At 39.0% G+C, this 23277-nt stretch overlaps 1 pseudogene; it reads left to right on the forward strand.

Annotated features, from left to right (window-relative positions):
• The first annotated feature begins 7669 nt into the window (after positions 1-7669).
• LOC118851163 overlaps positions 7670-23277 on the forward strand; it is a 66732-nt pseudogene continuing 51124 nt past the window's right edge.

Consider the following 23277-nt stretch of genomic DNA (forward strand, 5'->3'; position numbering starts at 1 on the left):
TCCAAATACAGAAAAGGGAAAATCTGACTCCACCTAGATAGGGATTTTATTATTGGATTAATTGGTCCTTAGGTGAAACTTTCAGTTTGCCTTTGACCATAAAGGGGGAAAGGTGGAATGTTTTATACCATTTTTTTGAAATTTCTGGAGTGCAGTACCCGGGGAGGCTCCTTGGACTCTCCTTGAGTCTTCCAACTAGGTCTGGCCTTCCCCTGGGGCCAAGGACCTAGTGTTCCTTTTATTGTCACCCCTGCTTAGCGTTTTGGTTGGCCTCCTAATTTTTATTGCTATGCCCCATCAGGTTGTTCCTTTTTCAAGGATTTGAAACCCCCCATGAAAAAAAAAGTGGGGAATGTAATACAAGGAAAATTAGGAACCCCTGAGTAACCCCTAGCTACTGACAAGCACCCCCAGAAAGAATGGACTCAGATATCTTTGGCATTTAGCAAACCCCCTGGGACTCCATGACTCCACCAAGGAATGTCAATAGATAGGACCATCCCACTGAAGGATAACCTGGCAGACCCTTTCTAGCAGATATCCCTGGGGCTCTGTGACTCCACCAAGGAATGTAAATGAGATTGTCCCACTAGTAGGATAACCTGACTGAATCTTTTGATCAGCCAGGACCTTTGTTCCTGTCCCCCCCACCCTGTACCTATATAAGCCAAGCTGTCACCCCAACACATTGCCATTGATTTGTGGTGCAGTACCCCAATGGCCCCCGGCTAATAAATTCTCCACTTAAAACTTATACTCTGTGGTGTGTCTCCCTCGCTTCTGGTACAACACGTATAATACTGTGTGATAAATTTCTTGTTGCTACATTGAGGTAGGCTTACTGGTTTTGGAATATAATTACTGCTATATCAGATTGGAATTACTGATCTTCAGATTTTATCCTCTGGAGTCCAAATAAGTGTTATACTTCCTCTGCCTTCTGCCTAGAAAGTTTTTCATACTTTGTGATTCTGAACCATCCAGGGATGTTCGTGGTCATCCTCAAGTTCATGAATCTTGCCTTACTGATACAGTCCCTCTTCAAAAGTGTTTGCTTTTGACTAACCTTCCCCCAATCTGCCCCTACTTCTATCAACCTTACCTTAAACAGCTTCCTCCCTACTTTCCTGTAGGGTAAGGTACCCAGTTGAGTGTGTAGGTCATTCCCTTCTTAAGCCAAATGCAATGAGGGTAAATTTCACTCATTCCCTTTCACATCCCCCCTCTTCCCTTCCATTATAACAGCTTTTTCTTGCCTCTTCTATGTGAGATAATTTACCCCATTCTATTTCACTATTTTTCCTTCTCCCAATATATTGCTCTCTTCCCCCTTAATTTTATATTTTAGATATTATCCCTTCATATTCAACTCACTCTGTGCCCTCTGTTTATATATATATTATATATATATGTGTATGTGTGTCTATATATATATGTATATATAGATACACACATGTACATACACATACATATATGTTTGTATGTATGTGTATATGTATATATATATTTGTGTACAAATACATATAGACATATAGACACACACACACACACACAAACACACACATACACATTCCTTTCAACTACCCTAATACTGAGAAAGGTCTCAGGAGTTACAAATATCATCTGGCCATGTAGGAATGTAAACAGTTCAAACTCAATGGTTTCTCTTTCCTGTTCATGTTTTCATGCATCTCTTAGTTCTTATATTTGAAAGTCAAATTTTCTATTCAGCTCTGGTTTTTTCATCAAGAATTCTTGAAAGCCTTCTATTTCATTGAATGCTCATTTTCCCCCCTGAAGTAATATATTTCATTTTGCTGGGTAGATGATTTTTGGTTTTAATCCTAGCTCCTTTGACTTCTGGAATATCATATTGCAAGCTCTTTGATCCCTTAACGTAGAAGCTGCTAGATCTTGTACTATCCTGATTGTGTTTCGACAGTACTCCATTGTTTCTTTCTAGATGTTTGCAATATTTTCTCCTTGACCTGGGAACTCTGGAATTTGGCTACAATATTCCTAGGAGTTTTCCTTTTGGGATCTTTTTCAAATAGTGATTGGCAGTTTTTTTTTCAATTTCTATTTTACTGTCTGCATGTAGAATTTAAGGGCAGTTTTCCTAGTTAATTTCTTGAAAGATAATGTCTAGGATCTGTTTTTGATCATGGCTTTCATGTAGTCAAATAATTTTAAAATTATCTCTCCTGCATCTATTCTCCAAGTCAGTTGTTTTTCCAATGAGATATATCTCATTGTCTTCTATTTTTTCATTCTTTTGGGGTTTTTTTTATAATTTCTTGATTTCTTATAGAGTCCTTAGCTTTCATTTGCTCCATTGTTATTTTTAAGGAATTATTTTTTCGGTGAGTTTTGGACCTCCTTTTCAAATTGGCTCACTCTGCTTTTTATGGCATTCTTCTTCTCATTGGCTTTTGGATCTCATTGGCCATTTGGGTTGGTCTATTTTTATGGTGTTATTTTCTTAAGTATTTTTAGGGTCTCCTTTAGGAAGCTGTTGACTCATTTTTCATGATTTTCTTGCATCACTCTCATTTCTCTTCCCAATTTTCCCTCTACTTCTCTTACTTGATTTTCAGTATCCTTTTGAGCTCTTCTCTGGCATGAGACCAATTCATATTTTCACTGGAAGCTTTTGATGTAGGATCTTTGACTTTGTTGTCTTCTTCTGGTTGTATGTTTGTACTTTGTCACCAAAGTAAGATTCTGTAGTCTGGGTTTCTTTTTTTACACTGCCTGTTCATTTTCCCAGCCAATTACTTGACTTTTCAACTCTTTGTCAAGGTATGATTCTGCTTCCAGAGAGGAGAGTGCTCTGTCTCAGGCTTCAGGAGTTTTAAGTAGCTGTTTTCAGAGATAATTCTATGCACCTGTAAATTTTCAGTTTTTCTGAGATGTTATGATTCAAGGAGCAGTGTTTACTCCTCTCCTGGCCTTTGCTCTGGTCTGTGAGTGATCTCAAGCACTCTTCTCTGCCCTGGAACTATGAGGAGGATTCCCTCTCCACAGTTGCCACAAGCTCTGCCACACTAACACTCCTCCTCTCCACAGGAAGGCCACCTAGGACTGTGACCCAGATCCAAGCAGAGCAAAGTAAGTCAATCCTGCCTCAGTGCCAATGAAGAGATCCCTGTAGTCCAACTATGATCGGCCACTTGATCACCCCACTGTCTGTGGGCTTGAACTCTGGAAGCAGCCACTGCCACTCCTGCCACCTCCAATACCCCTGGGCTGGGGCCAGACTGTGCTCTTCTCTCACCAGGTCCAACAGAGTTTTCCCACTAACCTGTTATGTTGTCTTTGGTGTTTGTTGGTTCAGAAGTCTGGAGACTGCCGTAACTTCCGGTGTTTCAGTCCTCTGAGGCCAGCTTCAGCCCCATCTGTGCTGGCACAGGCCACAGTATGCTGTGCTCTGCTCCCAAGCCTGGTGCAATGAACCTTTCTGATCAACCATCCAGTATGACTTAGGCCAGAGATTTGCCTCACTCTTTCATTTGGTGGATTCTGTAGCTATAGAATTTGTTTAGAGTTATGTTTTATATTTATTTGAAGGGGTTTAGGGGAGAGCTCAAGCAAGTCCTAGCTTTTATACCACCATCTTGGCTCTGGCCCCGGGAGATTTTTTCTTAAGGAGTTGATTGGTGCCTTGTTCAGTTAATTTTTCTAAACTCATGATTATTATTTATTTTATTTTGTCTTCCATTAATCTGGGCAATTTATATTTTTGTAAGTATGTATCCATTTCATTTAGATTGTCAGATTTATTGTCATAAAGTTGGGCAAAATAGCTCTGAATTACTGCTTTAATTGCCTTTAATTGGTGGGGAATTCATCCATTTCATTTTTGAGGCTGTGTAATTTGGCTTTCTTCTTTCTTTTTTAAAATCAAATTAACGAAAAGTTTATCTATTTTATTGGGTTCCCCCCATAAAACCAAGTCTCAGTTTTATTTATTAGTTCAATATTTTTACTTTCAATTATATTAATCTCTCCTTTGATTTTCAGAATTTCTAATGTGGTATTTAATTGGAGATTTTGAGTTTGTTCTTTTTCTAACTTTTTTAGTTGAGTGCCCAATTCATGGATCTCCTCTTTCTCTATTTTATTTGTGTAAGCATTTAGTGATATAAAACTTCCCCTACGTACTGCGTTGCCTGCATCCCAGAAGCTTTGGTATGCTGTCTCACTATTGTTATTCTCTTTGATAAAATAATTGATTGTTTCTATGATTTGGTGGATGCTGTCTCACCATTGTTATTCTCATTGATTAAATTATTGATGGGTTTTATGATTTGTTCTTTCATGCACTCATTCATTAAGATTAGATCACTTAGTTTCCAAGTCATTGTTGGGCTATCTTTCTTTGGCCCTTTATTATTTATTATTTCCATGACCCAACTGCATCATGATCTGAAGAGGATGCATTAAATATTTCTACCTTTCTGGATTTGATGGTGAGGTTTTTATGCCCTAATACATGGTCAATTTTTGTGTACATGCCATGTACCACTGAGAAAACCCTAACCTTTCCATTCCCCTTCAATTTTCTTCAAAACTCTATCATCTCTAACTTTTCTATATTAACTTTGTGAACTTAACCATGAACTCCTTTCACTCTGTCCTTGCAGTTTTTCCCACTAACCTTCTCTGTTGTCTTTGGTGTTTGTGGGTTGAGAAGTCTGGTAACTGCCACAGCTCACTGATTCATGGTGCTGGGTTAGGATGCATGGCCCACTCTGGGCTCTCCTCTGCTTGGCTCCCAGGTCAGTGCAATAGACCTTACCCTGGGACCATCCAGGCTGTCCTGGGCTGGAGCCCTGCTTCCCTCTGCTATTTTGTGCGTTCTGCAGTTCTAGAATTTGTTCACAGCCATTTTTTATCAGTGTTAGGATGGTCCTGGGGGAGAACCCTAGGCAAGTCCTTGCTTTCCAGCTGCCATCTTGATTCTGCCCCCAGGTCATGCAAAAAAAAAATATTTATAACAGTTCTTTTAGTGCTGGTAAAGAATTGGAAATTCAGGAAATGCCCATCAATTGGGGAATGGCTGAACAAGTTGTGGGACATGAATGTAATGGAATACTATTGCACTATAAAAAACGATAAGCATGTGGATGTTGGAGAAACAGGAAAGACTTATATGAACTGATGCTGAGTGAAGTGAGTAGAAGCAGGAGAACATTATACGTAGTAAAAGCAATATTGTGCGATGATCAACTATAAATGACTTAGTTCTTGTCAGCATTACAATAATCCAAGACAATTCTGAAAGACTCCTGATGGAAAATGCTATCCACATCAACAGAACTTTGGAATGTGAATGCAGATCAAAGATTAATAATCGCATGCCATTTTCTCAGATCCTGAATTGCCTGGTCTGTTATTCTGAAAAAGTAAAAAATAACTGCAGGAATTGGTGTGACAACTTTGCTTAGTTTGTAATAATCCAATGGAAATTACCAAGTACAATCTGAGGAGTTTATATAGTGAAGTACTCCAGGCTCACAGGCTCATTCATCTCCTTTATTAGGGTTCCTTCCCAACCTCTGGAACTGGATATTTTTATTTACCTTACTAGATGGTTCAGGCAATTCCATGGGCTACCATTTACCCCTACCCCCAACAACCTGAATGAACAGCTAGGTGGCACAATAGATAGAGTGCCATGCCTGAAATCAGGAAGACTCATCTCCCTTGAGCTCAATATAAGCTCAAATCTGACCTCAGACACTTACTGGCTATTGGACGCTGGGCCAGTCACTTAACCCTGTTTCCCTCAGTTCCTCATGTGTACAACTAGGTGGAGAAATGGTGAACTGCTCCAGTGTCTTTGACGGAAAAAAAACATACCCCCAAGGCCAAATGAGGTCATAAAGAGTTGGACACAAGTAGAAAATGACTGAAAAAGAGCAACAAAAACCTGACTAGAATTATTGTAAGGATATAGAACTAGATCTTTGCAGGGTACTATATTTCACCACATAATCATTGCCACAGGCCCATCTTTGTACCCTGTGTTTCAGCCCAAAAATTGGTTCAGAAACTTTCATTGTGATGTCTTCACATGGTATAATTCTGTTTGTGATGAGTCTTAAAAGGTAAACAGAGAAGTGATATGTTTACCAGTGGCATATGGATATGCATTTAGCTCTTGTGCATTTTGAATTTCAGGCCTAGAATTCTCAGAACACCAGCATTGTCAGTATATTTGATTCTAATCAGTGATTAAGGATGTTCCCCTTCCAGCCCCCCATTTAATAGGCCTTTGGTGGAGCTAGTTAAGGAAAGCTTGATTAGAGGAGGCTTGTTTGTAGGAAGGCCCACACCCTTTTGCTAATTAGGTGTGAAACCACAGGCCCACACCCTTTTGCTAATTAGGTCAGGAGATGTGTGAATCCTTTGGGCCCTGTAAAAGGGTATATATACCCAGAGTACATCCATTGAATTTAGAAGTAAGAGAACTGGGAATAGAGAACTCAGAAGTCAGAGAGCAGATAATCCACAGATTGGAGAATCCACAGAATGCAGAACTGAGAATTCACAAGGAGAAGGCAGCCCAAGGAGAAGGCAAGAAATACAGAGAAACCAAAGAGAGAAGACTGCAAGGATTCTGAGAACTGCAAGGGCTCTCAGAACTCTGAGTGGAGAGGAAGTGGGCAAGCAGACAACTAGGATTTGTGACCCTGCCTTCTGGTGGCCTCTGTCCTAGGAGCCTTGTAGTAGGAGGGCAGAGTTTATAATCTCAAAGAGGATCATAAACATGTCTGAAAGGTTCGGAACCGCCGGATATAAGAAACTCTCAAAGTAGAAGGCAGAAGAATCAAAACATTTATTTAGGCTCCACAGTAACCAACCCATGAACCAGCAACCCCATTTTGATATATTGATGAAAAGCTTCCAGGCCCAATATGTACGCCTTGAAAGAGTAACCAGGAGGCTACAGAGAAGCATGATTGCGTAAAGCAAAATCATGTTTCCCCCTCTATGGTAATAAGATTACCCCACTGGCCTGAAGTCTTTGTTCAGCTTTCTCCCGTAGGTCAGCTCTGCTACTGGCAGCTCCTGCTTCAGCTGTGGCTGTGTCTGTAACTGACGTAACTGTCGTAACTGCCTCTGTAACTGCCTCTGGCTCCAACTGTCGCTGTAACTGTCGCTGTAATGGCCTGAAGTCTTTGTTCAGCTTCCTCCCGTAGGTCAGCTCTGCTACTGGCAGCTCCTGCTTCAGCTGTGTCTGTGGCTGTAACTGACGTAACTGTCGTAACTGTCGCTGGCTCCAACCGGAAAAGGAAGAGAGGATCTTCAAGCTGTCCTCTCCCCTCTTATAGAGTTTTTGACATCATCAAGCACCTCCTGAACGACCAGGGCCGATTGGTTCTTGACTTGGCCCCTCCCCCTAGCATAGCCGTTAACACCTCCCCTCAGCCAGCCCCATGACTCATCACACAGGAAGTTCTGGTCCCTGGAATGCTCTTTGGGCTTCCTGCCCCGGAAGAGCAAGCCACAGTGTCCAGAGGCTCAATGAGGTAAGCTGAGTCATTCAAAGAAAACAAAGGCCATTCTGGCTACAGTGGAGAGGAAGTGGGCAAGCAGACAACTAGGATTTGTGACCCTGCCTTCTGGTGGCCTCTGTCCTAGGAGCCTTGAGGAAGAGAGAATGGCTCCTGTGCTGACAGCCAGGCCCCAAAAGGAATCAGTGACATTCAAGGATGTGGCCGTGGAATTCACCCAAGAGGAGTGGCTACAGTTGAGCCCATCTCAGAAAAATTTGTACAGGGATGTGATGCTGGAGAACTATAGGAACTTGGTGTCTTTGGGATTTGCAGTTTCCAAACCAGATGTGATCTGCCATTTGGAAAGAATGGAAGCATCTTGGATGCCAGAGGCAGATATTCCCAGAAGCAGTTCTCCAGGGATCAGAGAATTTGCTGGAGATAAACCTCCTGAATGCAATCAATGTGGGAAGGCCTTCTGGAGCAAGGAGCATCTTGCTGTGCATCAGAAAATTTACACTGGAGAGAAATCTTATGAATGTATTGAATGTGGGAATGCCTTCAGAAACAAGACATATTTGATAAAGCATCAGATAATTCATACTGGAGAGAAACCTTATGAATGCAGTGAATGTGGGAAGGCCTTCAGATATAAGACTGGACTTAGAGCGCACCACCGAATTCACAGTGGAGAGAAACCTTATGAATGCAGTGAATGTGGGAAGGCCTTCAGATATAAGACTGCACTTAGAGAGCATCACAGAATTCATACTGGAGAGAAACCTTATGAATGCAGTGAATGTGGGAAGGCCTTCAGATATAAGACTGGACTTAGAGTGCATCACAGAATTCACAGTGGAGAAAAACCTTATGAATGCAGTGCATGTGGAAAGGTTTGCAGTAATAATACTCAACTTACAGAGCATTACCGAATTCATACTGGAGAGAAACCTTATGAATGTCATGAATGTGGAAGGGCCTTCAGATATAAGACAGATTTGATAAATCATCAAAGAATTCATACTGGAGAGAAACCTTATGAATGCAGTGAATGTGGAAAGGCCTTCAGATATAAGACACAATTTAAAGTGCATCACAGAATTCATACTGGAGAGAAACCTTATGAATGCAGTGTATGTGGGAGGGCCTGCAGGAATAATACTCAACTTACAGAGCATTCCCGAATTCATACAGGAGAGAAACCTTATGAATGTCATGAATGTGGAAGAGCCTTCAGATATAAGACAGATTTTATAATTCATCAAAGAATTCATACTGGAGAGAAACCTTATGAATGTAGTGAATGTGGGGAGGCCTTCAGAAGAAAAGCACACCTTACTGTCCATCAGAGAATTCATTCAGGAAAGAAACCTTAAGTGTGTAATGCAAGTAGGTAGGCATTTTGATGGAGGACACTACTTTCTGTCCATCAGAGAATTCATCCTGCTAAGTTTCCTCATGAATTTCAGCAGTTTGGGAAGGCCTTCTCCTGCAATTCAGATCTTATTAGATATAAAAAATTCATGTTGGAGAAAAACCTTATGTATGTAGTGAATGTAGGAAGGCCTTCAGGAAGAAGCCACATCTTACTGTGCATCAGAGGATTCGTACTTGAGAAATTCTGTATGAATGTGAGTATTGTGGGAAGACCTTCCATCCCAAGTCAGATCTTTCTCAACTTCAAATAATTCATAACTTCTGAATGCCTTCCACCTGAATGTATCTTTTGCTCAACATCAGAGCTTTCATATTGGAGGGAGACCTTATGAATTCAGTGAATATGGGAAGACCTTCAGCCTGAAGACACTACTTGCTCAACATCTGAGAACTAATTCTGGAAAGAAACCTTTGAGTTTGGGCTGATCTTTAAACTAAGGACACTTCTTTATGTCCATGAAAGAATTCATACTAGAGTGATTCTTCAAGGTTGTTAAGAGTAGGAAGATTCCCCCAGCTGACTAGAATATGATTCTGAGTGCCTAGATGCAATGGAGAGATTCTTTATTAAGGTACCATGGCAGAAGGAGCTATCCCTCACCTCTGTAGAGGCCCATAAAGGGACAAAGATCTGGTGTTATCATCCCCTGGACCTTCAGAGAAGGAAAGAATATGCTGGCTGAGCCAGAGATTGCTAAGTGGATGGGTTTGAAAGTATTAGTATTAACTTTGATCCCTGAGCACATCATTTTCAAGGCTCTTGTGGGCAACGTCTTGGCCAAGTGATGAGCCTGAGCCTTAGGTGTGATGAATAATTGTTGCCTTTGCTTCAGGATTATTTTACTATCTAAGCTGTTTCTAAATTGAAATGGCAAAAAAAATCTATTTGTATAATAAGTTAGCAAAGCCTGGAAGTTTTACTGAAAGAGAGAGAAAAGTGGGGTCAGAAATTGACCTCCAAACCTGGCTTTTAAGGTCAGTAGGACTAATTTTTAGTAATTGGCTTTTTGGACATTCTTTGAAAAAAATTAAATTTGATTGTGGGGTACTGGTAAAGCAGTTAGGTATTACTACAAAGGGTAATTAATTACTGGAATTAAATCAGAGATTTTTTTTATTTTAGGGAAAAGAATTTCAATGTAAGTCTCTTTAAGATGGATAAGTTGTAGAAAATTTTTGTGTTGATTGGAAAAGCTAAATGTGGCTGTTTGAATTGAATTATAGTTAGAGGAGGCTAGAATGTAAAGTGTATCCAACAAAACTGAAGTGTACCAAATTTTTTTATATGGAGGTACCAAGGGAGGAACTTGATTAGCTGTAACTAGTGAGGATTGCTGTTTAAGGCAAAAGGTACTTGGGACCAAAACTAATTTTGTTTTGAATTTAAATTTGAGTATAGTTGTCTGCATTAAATCCATATCTGAGAGAAATGCCACAAGCTACTTAGAGGGAATGTGATCCTGTATGGTTAACAGGTGGAGGTATGCAGTTGGGAAAAAGCTGAGGGGACAATCTTAGTCCCAATCTAGGATAGGATCCTCTTGGCTCTGCTCTTCCCCCTTGAGTTCCTTTGGGAAGGAATATTTTCCCACCTGACTATTCCTGACTTCAAATATGGAAACAGATACCGCATAATTGAAGAATCTAACTATATTTGAGTTTGAACAAAAGCCAAGGATGTTTTATCCTGTCATATTTGGCATATCATATGTCCCTGCTTTCTTACGTTCTGTAGCAAGTCTGTGTGATTGGAGCAAGCAGCGAGTAAAAGATATGAGCTCTTTTGTGTTATCTTATTGGGAATATGTGTAGAAAGTTATGCAAACTGCTTAAGATTCACCCTAAGATATTTCCTTTTGTTTAAAGGATTCTAAGAGCAGTACTTTTTTTAATACCATAGGCCTGGGACTAGTGTTCCTGTGTGTGGCCCTGTATAAGTGAGGCTAATTTATATTTTTAGTAGTGGTATGGAGACAATTATTAGGTCAAGGGCTTGTGAGAATATTATTTTGTTATTTGGTTAATATCAAGCTGATTCCTACAAGAAGAAGAAACTGTGGAAGTGGCTGATCAGGAGACTTCATTGATGCTCCCTGCCAGACAGCCATATTGAAAGAGACTTTTGAAATTTAAAGGGACAATTGTATTATCATTTTCTTTTGGGTCTCTGTATTTGTACTTATAAAGGGGACTGCCCCCTTTGATTTGTCAATATGTTGATCAATCCTGCCCATATTTATTAAAAAGGGTAATGGGGATACCAGCATGACGGGAAAGAAAATGTGGTATAGAAGTGTGATGAATGAAGAAGATAGCTGGCTGGATAATTCATATCAGCAATGGTTTGTGAAGTCTTCAAAATGTTGTCAATAAGAGGTGGGATTGTCTGAGGTAAATAAAATGTGAAGAATTCACAGGGAATATATGTATAAATATCTATATCTATATCTATACTATAAAATGTTTAAAAATCAAGAAATAGGGAAATAGGGAAGTGGAAAATTCTGAAGCCATGAGAGTCTGATGGCTCAGCCGCTGGGAAAGTTTACCCTGAAACTTTTTGTTCTCTCTTCTGGTTCTGGTTTAAAGATTTGCTCAATAAGAATAGGGTCACTGTGACCTGCTTTCCTTTATTGTAAAAATACTGTAAAAGAGTGGAGAGGGTCTCCCCTCCCCTTATTCTATTCTCTTTCTTTATTTAGATTTATAGGTGTCACCTCAGTTGTAATCATTAACGAAGGGAATGAGAATTGGAGTTTCTGTGCCTCCATTTCCCAGTTCTTTGTCTAGCTTTCATGCTCAGATTGTAAGCCTGCCACCCAGCCAATGGTGAGAAGGGTCAAAGGTGGGCAGGAATTATCTTGTGTTAGGTATAATTATTGATGCATTGCCTCTTGTATTTGACCTCCCTTGCTAGATCTGTTCTGGCAGAGGATGCCCTGTTCTCAAGAATTGAATAAAATTTGTTTCTGTTCCCACCCTGAGATGGCTCCTTATTATAAATTAATTTTTTAATTGGTGAAGGTCTTTCATCCCACACACCAGATATCAAGAAAATGGGATTTTGAAGGGATTAAGTGTGGGAAGCTGCTGGAGGCAATCCAGAGATAAGGGACAATGGAGGCCTAGGCTAGTTTAAGGGTAACAGATTTGGTCATAGATATTTTGATAAGATCAAGGGTGGGAAGTAACTGGACAATGGAGGGTTAGGCTAGGTTAAGAGTAAATAGACATTTAGACCCAGGGATAATGAAAGGCTTATGGCCTCAGGCAAACACTTCATCAAGTAGGACCATTCAAGAAGAGTCCCAGAGCCTACACCCCATCAAAAACATGAAAGTTTTGAAAATTAAACATGAGTTTATTAACATACCAAGTCAACCTCTTGCCGAATCCAAGATTCAAACCGAGGGAATAAAAATCCATATAAAGGCAAAGGTATTTTGACTGGATCATGGGAACATGAGAGAATGGGATTAGTGCTCTCTCAGCTTCTCCTGAAATAGATGTTGACTGTATGCTATAAATTTATATCACATAATCTCCAAAGGACCCTCACTAAAAACAGGTAATCTTTTTGTACCATCCTAATAAACTAACTATCCCACTCACTCCAATGCCTCTTCCAAACTTTTTCTTCTCTCTTGAACTTTCCCTTGACTACTCATTCCCTCTTATCTGAGAAGCTAGCTCACATTTCATGGAAAAATGAGGTCATTCAATAATTACTGATATAGATTGTAAGTTCTTTGAGTGGAGGGACTATCTTGTGCCTCTTTTTTAAATCCCCATTACTCACCACAATATCTGTCACATTCCTTAATAAATATTGATTGATTAATTGATGGAAAGTTCTTTCTTCTCCCTTCTGCTTATCTTAAATCACCTAGATGCCTTCTCTACAATCACCTACTTCACCCCAGTCTCACCTGAAGAGGTAAAAATTCTTAAAAATCCCTCTACATGAACATGATCCCATTCTATCTGATTTTCTCCAGTTGATTGATTTTTCTATCATCCCCAGTCTCTAACTTACCTTTGTGATGTTTACAGATGTTGAAAGACTGATCGATTTATTTTATTAATACAAGGATCAGTGATACTCTCAAATGCCAAAGACCCTTCATGGTGGTAGGCTCACAGTGTATATGCCCTTGGAAAAGTGGGTAATCCTGATGCTGGCAATCTACACTGATTGGTTAACAAGTAAGGAGAGAGAATGAATATTTCAATGAACATGGATCTATTCAAGTTCATTATGTCATTTACTTCTAAATTGCCCAGCCCTGAGCAATCTAATCAAAAAATGTATCCCCACCCAAACCTGAGTAGAACATAATGGGCAGGAATTCACCTAGATAAGATGGTTTAGGGGGGATAAATTTTTGGCAGAGGTGAGGAATGTCCTTCAAAGGCTGGGCTTAGAACAAAGAAACAGGACAGGGAAAAAACCTGGATCTCCCCCATTCTCATTCCCCTATTTCAGTCTATTGAGAGACAGAACCTCTTTAATGAATCAATAACTGACATGACAAGCACGTCATCAAGGATTTCTAACTATAGGGCTTGTGAGGGGAAACAACATGTGGAGAAGAGGGAAAGATTGACTAGTGCTTTGAGAAAATCAAAAGGGGCCATCCCCTTTGATAAGTAGTCCTTACAGATAAAAGGAAGAAAAAGAAGAATAAACAGTAAAAAAGAAGATTATTGCTTTCGCAGAAGTCTTATCCCATATAACTTTCTAATTCTTTGGAGACATCTGATGCAGCCCTCTGGTTTGGGTTTGGTCTCAGCAGTTTACAGCTGACTGGCTTCTCTGGTTCAGGCCACTGGTACATATCCTCTTCTCTGCTAAAAATCTCCTACAAAATTGGTTAAAACAATTTTAAATTTGCTTTTCCAATAGCCAGGTCAAGAAACCTTAAGTCTCTGTTACTAGAAAATAAAATTTGGAAACTTTTAGACCAGAAATTTTACAGTTTTAGGTTGACCAATTGTCATATTGATATATTAAAGAAACCTGGATACAACCCAAAAATTAGAACCCAATTTTTATACTTGGCAATGTTGATTCCCCAATTAGGAAGGTGATATTCTGCTAAGCAATCAATAACAGAACACTTTTTATAAGAAGATGTACTGTAATATGAAAAGAAATTTAAAAGTTGCAAAATTAACTTCAGTTGTAAGAGAAATGTTCTGAGATGGGGGGATAGAGCCAAGGCGGCAGCTGGAAAGCAGGGACTTGCCTAAAGCTCTCCCCGGGACCCTCCAAACACCTATAAAATGCCTCTGAAGAAATTCTAGAACTTCAGAACCCACAAATTAGCAGAGGGGAGCAGGGCTACAGCCCAGGACAGCCTGGATGGTTGCTGGGTAAGGTCTATCACACTGTGGTGGGAGTAGAGTGGAGGATAGTCCAGTGTGGCCTGTGCCCAGACCAACCAGATCTGGAACTGGGTGGAACAGGCCCTAGCACCCTGAATGAGTGAGTTGTGGCAGTTACCAGACTTCTGAACCCGCAAACACCAAAAACAACAGAGAAGGTTTGTGGGGAAAAGCTGCAGGGACAGAGTGAAAGGAGTTTGAGGTTGGCCACCACCCAGGGACAGCAGAGTGGTGCAGCTCTGAGGCTTCTTACAGAGCTACAGCTGCAGTTGCTTCCAGCCCCAGGCCCACCTGGTGGGTGGAATTAAGTGGTTGATCAGAATAGGAGTGCAGAGCCTGCTTAGATCTGAATCATGGTCCTGATTGGTGGTTCTTGTGGGAGGAGGAGCACTAGTGTGGCAGAGCTAGCTGTGTAGAAATATGTCTGAAAACAACACTGCATCCCCTCAAGATTGGAACAAAGTACTCTCTACTCTACAAGCAGTCATACCCCCACAAAAAAACTCAAGGGTCAAGTAGTTGTCTGGGAATATGGCTAGGCAGCAAAAATGGACTCAGATTCAGACTCAGACTTTGGAATCTTTCTTTGGTGACAAGGAACACCAAAGCATACAGCCAGAAGAAATCAACAAAGTCAAAGAGCCTACATCAAAAGCCTCCAAGAAAAACATGAAATGGGCTCAGGCCATGGAAGAGCTCAAAAAAGAGTTGGAAAAGCAAGTTAGAGAAGTAGAGGGAAAATAGGGATGAGAAATGAGAATGACACAAGAAAACCATGTAAAGCAAGTCAATGACTTGCTAATGGAGACCCAAAAAAATACTGACAAAAATATTGAAGAAAACGACACCTTAAAAAATAGACTAACTCAAATGGCAAAAGAGAGCCAAAAAGCTAATGAGGAGAAGAATGCCTTGAAAGGCAGAATTAGCCAAATGGAAAATTAAGTCCAAAAGACCACTGAAGAAAATACTACCTTAAAAATTAGATTGCAGCAAGTGGAAGCTAGTGACTTTATGAGAAATCAAGATATGATAGAACAGAACCAAAGGAATGAAAATGTGGAAGACAATGTGAAATATCTCATTTTAAATATCACTGACTTGTAAAATAGATCCAGGAGACATAATTTAAAAATTATTGGACTCCCTGAAAGCCATGATCAAAAAAAGAGCCTAGATATCATCTTTCAAGAAATTATCAAGGAGAACTGCCATGATATTCTAGAGCTAGAGGGTAAAATAAAAATTTAAACAATCCACCAATCATCTCCTGAAAATGATCCCAAGAAGAAAATTCCTAGGAATATTGTCACCAAATTGCAGAGCTCACAGATCAAGGAGAAAATACTGCAAGCAGCAAGAAAGAAACAATTTGAGTATTGTGAAAAAACAATTAGGATAACACAGGATCTAGCAGCTTCCACATTAAGGCACTGAAGGGCTTAGAATATGATATTCTGGAGGTCAGTGGAGCTAGGATGAAAACCAAGAATCACCTACCCAGCAAAACTGAGTATCATGCTCCAAGGCAAAATATGGATTTTCAATAAAATAGAGGATTTTCAAGCTTTCTCAGTGAAAAGACCAGAGTTAAATAGAAAATTTGACTTTCAAACAGAAGAATCAAGAGAAGCATGAAAAGGTAAACAAGAAAGAGAAATCTCAAGGGACTTACTAAAGTTGAACTGTTTTGTTTACATTCTCACTTGGAAAGACAATGTGTATGATTCATGAGACCTCAATATTAGGGTAGCTGAAGGGAATATGCCTATATATTTGTATGTGTGTGAGTATGTGTGTGTGTGTGTGTATATATATATATATTTATATATATATATATATATATATATACATTATACATATACGTGTGTGTAAGTATGTCTATGTGTATGTCTATATATATATGTCTGTATATACATACAGTTATATATATATAGACAGAGGGTACAGGGTGAGTTGAATATGAAGGGATGATATCTTAAAAAATAATATCAAATTAAGGGATGAGAGGGGAATATATTTTGAGAGGGAGAAAGGGGAAGATAGAATGGGGTAAATTATCTTGCATAAAAGTGGCAAGAAAAAGCAGTTCTGTAGGAAGGGAAGAGGAGGCTGGTGAGGGGGAATGAGTGAATCTTGCTCTCATTGGATTTGGCCTGAGGAGGGAATACCATACACACTCAATTAGGTATCTTATCCCACGGGAAAGAAGGAGGAAGAAGATAAAAAAGGGGAGATGATAGAAGGGAGGGCAGATAGGGGGAGGAGATAATCAAAAACAAACACTTTTGAAAAGGGACAGGGTCAAGGGAGAAAATTGAATAAAGGCAGATAGGTTAGGAAGGGGCAAAATGTCATTAGTCTTTCACAACATGAGTATTGTGGAAGTGTTTTACATAATGATATGCATGTGGCCTATGTTGAATTGCTTGCCTTCTTAGGGAGGGTGGGTTGGGAGGGAAGAGGGGAGAGAATTTGGAACTCAAAGTTTTAAAAACAGATGTTCAAAAACAAAGAAAAGAAAAGGTTTTGCATGCAACTAGGAAATAAGATACATAGGCAGTGGGGCATAGAATTTTATCTTGCCCTACATGAAAGAAAGGGAAAAGAGGATGGGACGGGAGTGGGGTGACAGAAGGGAGGCCTGACTGGGGAATGGGGCAACCGGAATATACACCATCTTGGAGTGGGCAGGAGGGTAGAAATGGGGAGAAAATTCACAATTTAAACTCTTGTGAAAATCACTGCTGCAAACTAAATATATTAAATAAATTAAATAAAATTAAATTAAAAAAAAAAAGAGCCTGGACAGCATCTTTCAAGAAATTATCAAGGAAAAGTTATCTGATATCTGAGAACCAGAGGCTAAAATAATCATTGAAAGAATCCACTGATCATGTCTTGAAAGAGATTCCCCAATGAAAAGTCTAAAAAATATCATAGCCAAATTCCAGAATTATCAGGCCAAGGAGAAAATACTGGAAGCAGCCAGAAAGAAACAATCCAGATATCAAGGAACCATGGTCAGGATTACACAGGACTCAGCTGCTTGAACATTAAAGGACCAGAAGGTTTGGAATATGATATTCTAGAAGGCAAAGGAGCTTGAATTACAAACAATAATCAACTATCCAGCTAAACAGAGCATAATGTTGCAGAGGAAAGGATGGATATTTATTGAAATGTGGGTCTTTCAAAAGTTTCTTGAGGAAAAGACCAGAGCTGAATAGAAAATTCAATTTTGAAATACAAAACCCAAGAGAAGCATAAAAAGTTTGATAGGAAAGGAAAAACAATTTATCTAATAAGGTTAAACTGTTTAAATCCCTACATGGGAAGATGATACTTGTAACTCTTGAGAACTATATCTCTGTAAGGACAGTTAGAAGGGCTATACATAAACAGAGGGTGAGGATATGGGTTGACTTTAATGTGTTGATATAAAAAAATTAAGGAGTAAAAATGTATTGTTTTGGGGAAAAGAGGGAAGGGGGAGGCAGAGTAGGGTAAATAACATCACATGAAGAGGTGCAAAAGACCTATTACAGTAGAGGGAAATAAGAGGGGTGTGTGAGAACATTGTTTCACCCTTATTCTCATTGGATTTGGCTCAAAGAGGGAATAACATACACACTCAGCTGGGTAGAGAAATCTATCTTACCCTGAGGCAAGTAGGAGGGGAAAGAAAATGGAAGGGGGGGTTGCTGAGAGAATGAATGGCAAAAGTAGCACAGGAAAAGGTAAAGAAAAGGGAAGGTTGATAGAAGGGAGGGAACACTGAGGGAGGTGGTGGTCAGAATCAAAACACTGGTGAGAAGGGACAGGGTGAATGGAGAGAGAATATTAAAAGCAGGTGGGGGAAACAGAATGGAGGGAAATACACAGTTAAGAACCATAGCTGTGAATGTGAATGGGATGATCTCTCCCATAGAAAGCAACCAGATAGCAGAGTGGATTAAAAAACAGAATCCTATACTATTTTGCTTACAAGAAACACATTTGAAGCAGAGAAATACACACAGAATAAAAGTCAAAGGCTGGAGCAGAATATATTGTGCTTTAGCTGAAGTAAAAAAAAAAGCAGGGGTAGCAATCCTGATTTCAGACAAAGCAAAAGCAAAAATAGATCTAACTAAAAGAGACAAGAAAGGAAACTACATCCTGCTAAAAGGTACCATAGACAATGAAATAATACCTATACTAAACAAAAATGCACCAAGTGGTATAGGATTCAAATTCTTGGAGGAGAAGTTAAGTGAGTTTCAGGAAAGAATGGCCAACAAAACTATACTAGTTGTGGACCTCAACCTTTCCCTCTCAGAATTAGACAAATCTAACCATAACATAAAAAAGTTAAAGTAGAAAAGTTACGGTAGAAAAGTTATAGATAATAGAGCTTTGGAGAAAATTGAAGGGGAATGGAAAGGTTAGGTTTTTCTCAGTGGTACATTGCATGTACACAAAAATTGACCATGTATTAGGGCATAGAAACCTCATAATCAAATCCAGAAGGGTAGAAATATTTAATGCATCATCTTCAGATCATGATGCAGTTGGGCCATAAATAATAATAAATAATAAATAAATAAATAATAAAGGGCCAAGGAAAGATATTCCAAAAATGGATTGGAAACTAAATAATCTAATGTTAAATAATGAGTGCCTCAAACAACAAATCCTAGAAACAATCAATAATTTTATCGAGGGGAATAATAATAGTGAAACAGTATACCAAAATTTCTGGGATGCAAATAAAGCAGTACCTGGGGGAAGTTTTTTTATCTCTAAATGCTTACATGAATAAAATAAAGAAAGAGGAGATCAGTGAATTGGCCACTCAACTAAAATAGCTAGAAAAAGAACGAACTCAAAATCTCCAATTAAATACCAAATACCAAATTCTGAAAATCAAAGGTGGGATTAATTAAATTCAAATTAAAAATGATTGAAATAATAAATAAAACTAAGACCTGGTTTTATGGGTGAGGGGAACCCAATAAAATAGATAAACCTTTGGTTAATTTGATTTTAAAAAAGAAAGAAGAAAGCCAAATTACCAGCCTCAAAAATGAAATGTGTGAATTTCCCACCAATGAAGATGCAATTAAAACAATAATTTTGAGCTATTTTGCCCAACTTTATGACAGTAAATAAGACAATTTAAATGAAATGGAAAATATTTACAAAAATATAAGTTGCCCAGATTAAGAGAAGAAATAGGTAATAAGTATGATTCTAGAAAAATAAACTAAACAAGACACCAATGAACTCCCTAAGAAAACATTTCCAGGGGGTAGAGCCAAGATGGTGGTGTAAAAGCTGGGCCTTACTTGAGCTCCCCCTAAACCCCTTCAACTACCTGTAAAACATGACTCTAAACAAATTCTAGAGCTACAGAACCCACAAAATTAGAGTGAAGCAGCTCTCCAGCCCAAGTCATCCTGGAAGGTTCATGGGAAGAGTTTATTCCACTAGGCTTGGGAGCAGAGCACAGTCTAGTGTGGCCTGTGCCAGAACAGATGGGCCTGGAGCAGCCATCAGAGGACTGAACCACTGGCAGCTATGGCAGCCTCTAGACTTCTCAACCCAGAAACACCAAAGATATAATAAAAGGTCAGTGGGGAAACTCTGTTGGACCTGGGTGAGAGAAGAGCACAGTTTGGCCCTAGCCCCGGAGCACTGGAGGTGGCAGCAGTGGCAGTGGTTGCTTCCAGAGCTCCAACCCACAGACAGTGGAGGGGGGAGCAAGTGGCTGATCAGAATGGGACTGCAGGGATCTCTTTGCGGCTGCTGAGGCAAGATTCTGTTGCTTTGTCCTGCTTGGATCTGGGTCACAGTCCTGGGTGGCCTTCCTGGAGTGAAGAGGAATGTTAGTGTGGCAGACCTTGTTGTGGTTGTGTAGAGGGAATCCCTTTCACAGTTCCAGGGCAGAGAAGAGTGCTTGAGATCACTCATAGAGCAGAGAAAAGGGCAGGAGAGGAGTAAAAACTACTCCTTGGATTATAACAACTCAGAAGAACTGAAAATTTATAGGTGCTTAGAAGTAGCTCTGAAAACAGCTACATGAAACACCTGAAGCTTGAGAGAGAGCACTCTCCACTCTGGAAGCAGGGTCATACCTTGACAAAGAGCTCAAAAGTCAAGTAAGTGGCTGGGAAAATGAGGAGGTAGTGTAAAAAACTCATAATGTAGATTCTTACTTTGGTGACAAAGAAGATCAAAATATACAACTAGAAGAAGACAACAAAGTCAAAGATGCTACATCAAAAGCCTCCAAAAAATATGAATTGGTCTTAGGGCATAGAAGAGTTCAAAAATGATTTTGAAAATCAAGTAAGAGAAGCAGAGGAAAAATTGGGAAGAGAAATGAGAGTGATGCAAGAGGATCATGAAAAAAAGTCAAGAGCTTGCTACAGGACACCCTAAAAATACAGAAGAAAATAACACCTTAAAAATAGACTAACCCAAATGGCAAAAGAGATCCAAAAAGCCAATAAGGAGAAGAATGCCTTAAAAAGTAGAAAGGACACAATTGAAAAGGGGGTCCAAAAGCTCACTTAAGAAAATAATTCATTAAAAATTGGAATGGAGCAAATGGAAGCTTAGGACTCTATGAGAAATCAAGAAATTATAAAACAAAACCAAAAGAATGAAAAATTAGAAGACAATATGATATATCTCATGGGAAAAACAACCAACCTGGAGAATAGATTTGGAGAAATAATTTGAAAATTATGGGACTACCTGAGAGCTAGTATCAAAAAAAAAATAAACCTAGACATCATCTTTCAAGAAATTAACAAGGAAAACTGCCCTCAAGTTCTAGAACCAGAGGATAAAAGAGAAATTGAAAAAACCAGTAAATAATCATTTGAAAAAGATCCCAAAAGGAAAACTTCTAGGAATATAGTAGCCAAATTCCAGAGTTCCCAGGTCAAGGAGTAAGTATTGCAAACAGTCAGAAAAAAACAACTCAAATATTATGGAAACACAATCATGATAATACAAGATCTAACAGCTTCTACATTAAGGGATTGAAAGGCTTGCAATATGATATTCCAGAAATCAAAGGAGGTAGGATTAAAACCAAGAATCACCTATCCAGCAAAATTAAATATAATACTTAAGGGGAAAAATGGATCTTTGATGAAATAGAAGGCCTTCAAGTATTCTTGATGAAAAAACCAGAGCTGAATACAAAATCTGACTTTCATATATAAGAACTGAGAGAAGCATGAAAACATAAACAGGAAAGAGAAATCATAAGGGACTCATTATAGTTGAATTCATTACATTCCTATATGGAAAGACGATATTTGTAACTCGAAACCTTTGTCAGTATTAGGGTAGGTGAAAGGAATATGTATACATACACACACACACACACACACACCATATTTTCCCATGTATAAGACGCACCTTAATTTTGTGGCCGAGAATTTGAAAAAATGTATTCCATAAAGTTATTGAAGTCAAGTTTTATTTATTTGCTCATAGCTTTCAGGCATTTTTGGCCAAGTCTGGTGTGTGCACGCATGCTTAGTCCATTCTGTTTCATGAACCTGAAGAACCAATTGTGTTCTCTTTTAAAATCAGTAACTTCTTTTTCATCAGCAATTCTTCTTGCCTCATGCTGAACCATCTTTGTGGACACAGGAATTCCAATTGCTCTTTGATCTTCAATCCATATCTTCAATTCCCTCCCTAAATCAGGCCATTTTGCTGACTTGCCTCTCATGGCCTTCTTCTGCTGTGGTGTTTTCAGTAGGGTTTCTTCTTCCCGTAGCCAGTCTCAGATTGTTTTCTCAGTTGGAGGAGGACCAAACTTACGTTCAGCAGCATGATTTCCATTCACTTTCGCAAACTGGATCACTTTTAACTTGAATTCAGCACTGTATTAAAATCTTTTCTGAGCCATTTCTGGGCAGAATGTGGCAAAATGTAATCTAATATACTGGTTACAAATGTGAAACAATGAGCGCACAGACAACAAGCATGAAAAAATGGGAAATGCAAGTAAAAAAATCTATAACCACTGTATAAGACACACCCAGTTTTTAGACACGAAATTTTTTTAAAAGGGTGTGTTTCTTCTACATGGGGACTTATGGCATGTGTGTGTGTGTGTGTGTGTGTGTGTGTGTGTATGTGTATGTATATGTATATATATACATATACATACACATATATATATATACATACACACATATATATACACATACACATACACACATATGTGTGTGTATATACATATATAGACAGATGGCAGACGGTGAGTTGAATATGAAGGGATATCTAAAAAACAAAATTAAGGGGTGAGAGAGGAATATATTGGGAGAAGGAAAAAGAGTGAGATAGAATGGGGTAAATTATCTAACATAGAAGTGGCAAGAAAAAGCTATTATAATGGAAGGGAAGTGGGGGGTGTGAAAGGGAATGAGTGGGGGGGTGGAGCCAAGATGGCAGCAGGAAAGCAGGGACTTGCATGAGCTCCCCCCCAGGTACCTCCAAAAACCTAAAATGTTTAATAAAAATGGCTCTGAACAAATTCTAGAACTGCAGAATCCACAAAATAGTAGAGGGAAGCAGGGCTCCAACCCAGGACAGCCTGGATGGTCTCTGGGTAGGGTCTATCACATGGAACTGGGAGCAGAGTGGAGCAGAGCCCACTGTTTTTTCAATTCAAACTCTTTTTTTTAGTCCAGTCCTTTTATTTTATTTGATTTCTGGTTACATTGCATTTTTATTTATTTTGTTAAACATTTCCCAATTACAAGTTTGAATGAATGAATGAATGAAACATGTATATTTTATTTTTTTATTGGATTTTAATATTTAATTTATTTAATACATTTAGTTTTCAGCATGGTTTTTCACAAGAGTTTGAATTACAAATTATCTCCCCATTTCTACCTTCCCGCCCACTTCAAGATGGTGTATATTCTGG

This window comes from Trichosurus vulpecula, chromosome 5 (assembly GCF_011100635.1).
Source record: "Trichosurus vulpecula isolate mTriVul1 chromosome 5, mTriVul1.pri, whole genome shotgun sequence".
Lineage (NCBI taxonomy): Eukaryota > Metazoa > Chordata > Mammalia > Diprotodontia > Phalangeridae > Trichosurus > Trichosurus vulpecula.